A 5,845-nucleotide genomic window follows, 5' to 3' on the forward strand; every position below is an offset into this window, starting at 1 on the left:
CTGGACTCCTTGGATCGATGCCCCCGGGCTGGCGTCCAGGGAACTTCAGAGATACCGTCTGGGATTAGTGTGAGGGTACCATCGCTTTATGTGCATATCGGGCTCCGAGGTTGGCGATTTCTTACAGGATACGGGGAATGTTTCTACGCGATGTAATGTCATGTGGGGAGGTTATGGCCGATAACAAATGTATATTCCTATTATAAGATCGCAGCTTTTCTATAAATGTTCTGTGGGGATGCTGTAGGGAAAGGGCCTGTGCCTGTGTAATTATCATGCGGTTGTGATGGTGTAGCCGAATGTTGGAAGTTATGGAAGATGGAGGACATCATAATGATGGTTTGTTGGGGGAGGGGACTTATGTTTGTATTATTAAAATGCTAATAAAAATTACTTAATATAAAAAGCAGGTTTGTGCACAAACATAGAAGAGGATTCTTTACTGTAAGAGCAGTGAGACTATGGATTCTTTACGGTAGGAGCAGTGAGACTATGGACTCTATACTGTAAGAGCAGTGAGACTATGGACTCTTTACGGTAAGAGCAGTGAGACTATGGACTGTATACTGTAAGAGCAGTGAGACTATGGACTCTTTACTGTAAGAGCACTGAGACTATGGACTCTTTACGGTAAGAGCACTGAGACTATGGACTCTATACTGTAAGAGCAGTGAGACTATGGACTCTTTACTGTAAGAGCAGTGAGACTATGGGCTCTTTACGGTAGGAGCAGTGAGACTATGGACTCTTTACTGTAAGAGCAGTGAGACTATGGACTCTTTACGGTAGGAGCAGTGAGACTATGGACTCTTTACGGTAAGAGCAGTGAGACTATGGACTCTTTACGGTAAGAGCAGTGAGACTATGGACTCTTTACGGTAAGAGCAGTGAGACTATGGACTCTTTACGGTAAGAGCAGTGAGACTATGGACTCTTTACTGTAAGAGCAGTGAGACTATGGACTCTATACGGTAAGAGCAGTGAGACTATGGACTCTTTACGGTAAGAGCAGTGAGACTATGGACTCTATACTGTAAGAGCAGTGAGACTATGGACTCTTTACGGTAAGAGCAGTGAGACTATGGACTCTATACGGTAAGAGCAGTGAGACTATGGACTCTTTACGGTAGGAGCAGTGAGACTATGGACTCTTTACGGTAAGAGCAGTGAGACTATGGACTCTATACTGTAAGAGCAGTGAGACTATGGACTCTTTACGGTAAGAGCAGTGAGACTATGGACTCTATACTGTAAGAGCAGTGAGACTATGGACTCTTTACTGTAAGAGCAGTGAGACTATGGACTCTTTACGGTAAGAGCAGTGAGACTATGGACTCTTTACGGTAAGAGCAGTGAGACTATGGACTCTTTACTGTAAGAGCAGTGAGACTATGGACTCTATACGGTAAGAGCAGTGAGACTATGGACTCTTTACTGTAAGAGCAGTGAGACTATGGACTCTATACGGTAAGAGCAGTGAGACTAGGGACTCTTTACGGTAAGAGCAGTGAGACTATGGAACTCTCTGCCTGAGGAGGTGGTGATGGTGAGTACAATAAAAGAGTTCAAGAGGGGCCTGGATGTATTTCTGGAGCGTAATAATATTACAGGCTATAGCTACTAGAGAGGGGTCGCTGATCCAGGGAGTTATTCTGATTGTCGGGAAGGAATTTTTAATTCCCCTAAAGTGAGGAAAATTGGCTTCTACCTCACAGGGTTTTTTTGCCTTCCTCTGGATCAACTTGCAGGATAACCGGCCGAACTGGATGGACGGAGGGCTTTTTTCGGCCTTATGTACTATGTTACTATGTAAGCTATAAACTCTATAATACGGACATTTCTTTCCAGATTTGGCTTTTCTGATAATGACTAAACTAATCTTTAGTTGTAGAACCTTTACTTCTGCTTCGGTGCGGCGTGGGGTCCGATAGGGACTTCAGAGTGTGAGCTCCTGGGGACGGCGTGATGCTGATGTCTGTGCAGCTCTGCGGAATATGTCAGCGCCATTATATAAGTGCGTGTAATAAACAACCTACCGCCTGACCGCAGCAGCCAGATATTCAGCCTAGTCAGTACTTCTGGGTCGTCTCACAAACTGCGGCCTTCAGACCCGCAGAACAATCCCGCCCTCGTCTGTCCATAGAACGTTCCGCCACTTCTCTTCAGGTCATTGGGGGACATTTATCAATAAGGACGGAATTTGTGGCAAAAAAATATTAGCCTTACAAATCAAAAGTGGTGATTTGTTTCTGAATCAATGGGCAAACATGGCGCCCACTCGCACGTGCAGGCCGGCCTCCACTGTTTTAAAAAGCAAAGACCCGCGGCTGATTACCACGACCGGCAATAATGCCAATCATGGTATTTAAAGCCTTTAGATGCCGTGATCAAGCGCCATAGATATAACTACAAATGGATGGGGGTCAGAATATGGTGATGTAGAAAAAAGATAACTAATTTTTTTCAAAGTTTCAATTTATTTTTACATAAAAACCTATACATATGTGGTATTGATGTAATCGTACTGACCCAGAGAATGAAGGGCGAAACCCGTAAAACGGTGGAGGAATTGCTTTTTCCCCCCCAATTCTACCCTATTTGGATTTTTTTTCCGCTTCCCACCTCATTGTATGCCATATTAAATGGTGGCAAGTACAACTTGTCCCGCAAACAATAAGCCCTCAGATGTATATGTGAACGGAAAAATAAAAAAGTTATGGCTCAAGGAAGATGGGGAAGAAAAATGAAAACGCAAAAAAAACCAAAAAGCTCCGGGTTAAATATAAAGTTTCTGTTGCCTATTTCACTCAAATGCGACTTTTTAAAACCGAAATGCGCCAACGAAATTGCGACTTTTGTCTGAGACTCTGAATGTTTTTGCGGTTTTGGTTGAGTGCTGTTCAGCTCATTTCTATCCGGTTTTAATACTCGCCGATCACTTGTTCCCACGACCAGTTGGTTTTTCTTTCCAAAAATGCGCCTTTTTACACAAAGCACCGCCACATGAGCACCGCAACAACTTGAACCATTTCTGCCGATGATAAATGAGGCGTAATATGCGCCAATTTGATAGTCCCACCCACTTTGACATTTATAACTAATTTCTGGCGTGATGCATTCTTTATGGTAAAAAACTGTTGATATATTTGGCGCAAATCAAAACGCCATTCTTTTTGGCGCATTTTACACCATAATTCTAGCACCACACACTTAGTAAATGTCCCCCAATGTGTTCTTTGGTGGACTGTAACCTTCTCAGCGCGTCTTCTTCTCAGCGAAGGTTCTGAGCGATGTCTTCACGTCGGCGTCTTCTGATTGCTACAGGACTCACCGGGGGCTGAAGATCTTTTCTGGATCTGATCACTAGAGGCTTCTTTCCCATTTTTCTTATTCTGCGATCTACACGGACAGCGATATTTATTTTCCGACTACGTGTTTCTGGTTTTGGTTGCCATTTTAAAGCAATTATTGTATGCTTTTCTTTATATGTTTTCCCGTTTCCAATCAAGTTCTTACTTCTCTGGTACAGTAGAAATGAAGCGATGGATCCAGCATCGAAGTTTAGAAAATATTGTGGGTTCCTTTATTCAGTATAGTACAAATCCATACAGTGACAGCATCACCTCAGTGTTCCAAATGAACGTCTACGCGTTTCGAACAAACACGTTCTTAGTCGTGACCGATCAGATATCCAACTGGCCATGTTTATATAGGCTAGCCTCCAGGGGAGAGCTAGGAGAAGCTGATTGCAGCACGCCCAAGACACGGCCAATCTTTAAAACATAAGATACAAACTATTCAGACTCCTATATCAGGAATAACAAAATGTGCCAGTCTCCGAAAAATAAAATGATGAATGGGACATTAATAAAAAACACACAGAAATATGCGAATTCTTGGAAAAACCGCATGGTCTGAATAGTGATTCACAATGTTAAAAACAGAAAAATGCAAATCAAGCATGGCGAAAGTATCCTCATAACTGCTGATCTGGATGAAACAGCACAATAGGAATAAAATATATGATATATATATGAAAGAGCTCACCAGGAATGGACCCAATCCTAATAGAGATACATGAGTTCCTTTCTTAAGTTCAAACCATTCGGATGTCTTGTTTTTAATCGTAAAATCCAAAAGGCTTCCCTTTGTATTAATCGCCTTTGGAGATCGCCCCCTCGAATAGAGGGAAAAACTCGCTTGATTCCAAAGGCAGAAAAAGTTCGTAAGCTCCTACTATGCATCAAAACAAAGTGTCGGGCAGCATTCGAAATATTAACATAGGAAGAATTTGTGACATAATTCAAATGTTCCAGGATTCTATTCTTCAACCATCTTGTGCTGCTTCCCACATAGAGGAGGTCGCACTGAGTACATCTGATGACATAAATTACCCCAGTGGTATTGCAGTTTATATAGGATTTAATAGAGAAGGTTGAAATATGTTCTGAGTCCTCGAAGATTTTGGTGGGCACAACATAACCGCAAGGATGACTGCCACACCGTGTGAACCCAGCATATTTCAGCCATGTAGGGGTCTGGGTTCTTTTCGAAGCTGTTTTAAATAATGAAGGAGACAGGGGTGAGGCCAGCGTGGGAGACCGTCTGGCTGCCACCCTGTAGCCATCCTGCAGTAAACCATGTAAAATATCATCGTCATATAGAGTCGATATATCGTCATATAGAATCTGCGCTCCCTGGTTTTTGTGTGACTGTCATGGCCCATAACAGGTAGGAACTAGTGTTAGGGACCACTCATGGAGGCGACCTTGACGTGGTGAGTGGCTTATTACGCTTTGGCCAAAATGTACACCAATGCCTCATTCAACATCCAGCATAGAGGCAGGGCAGAGTGCTGGTTGCAGTGTGCGATCGCATTTGTGTTTTTGCGTTTGTATCTGAATTTCGCTATAGCAATGTGCACCTGCATAGGGTTGTGCGGGCTGAACCCCCCACATTTTTCTCTTTGTAGTATATATTGGAGGTGTGGCGATCTCCAAGCAGTCATGCACACCTGACCAGTTAGTCTGCCCTGGAGGCTGGTTTTAAAGTCAGTATAAAACTGAGTCTGCTTATATAGCACCTACCAGTAGCCATTTGGCTCCAGGAGAAGTATATAGTGGGCTCAGCATGCATGTTGGTACTTGCATCACTGGATCCGATGAAAGCTGTAATGGCACCGGACGTGGTTAAAAGCAGAGTGTGCTTGGCGTGCATGCTGTACCTGCGCTCCCTGGACTTTGTGTGGCTGTCATGGCCCATAACAGGTAGGAACTAGTGTTAGGGACCACTCATGGAGGCGACCTTGACGTGGTGAGTGGCTTATTACGCTTTGGGCAAAATGTACACCAATGCCTTATTCAGCATCCAGCATAGAGGCAGGGCAGAGTGCTGGTTGCAGTGTGCGATTGCATTTGTGTTTTTGCATTTATACATTCCGATAATACCCGTTTGACCTGCTGATATTGATTACTGTAGGTAAGAACCAGAGTAGGTAGGTTGTTGCGATCTTTTACTCCTACTTTGTTTCCTTTCCTCCCTGCTCTATCATTTTCCCCAAAGAGTAGCGTCTTGCAATTTTTTGTTTGTGCTATTTATTCAGCTCTCTTGATCATCCAAGTAGGATAGCCTCTTGCTAATAATCGTAAGCTCGCAATGTAAAGCTCGTATCATCACTGCAGTTTCTTCTAGCGCGCAACATCTCCCCTACCGGTATAGACTTAATAGTGTGTAAGTTGTGGTGGCTATTGGCTCTCAAAATCGCATTCCCAGAAACTGGTTTTCGATAAGTAGTTGTATGAATGCCTGTGAGAGTCAGATCGTGAACCTATCTTGCGAATAAGTA

The sequence above is a fragment of the Bufo gargarizans genome, unplaced genomic scaffold (assembly GCF_014858855.1).
Source record: "Bufo gargarizans isolate SCDJY-AF-19 unplaced genomic scaffold, ASM1485885v1 original_scaffold_1395_pilon, whole genome shotgun sequence".
Classification (NCBI taxonomy): Eukaryota; Metazoa; Chordata; class Amphibia; order Anura; family Bufonidae; genus Bufo; species Bufo gargarizans.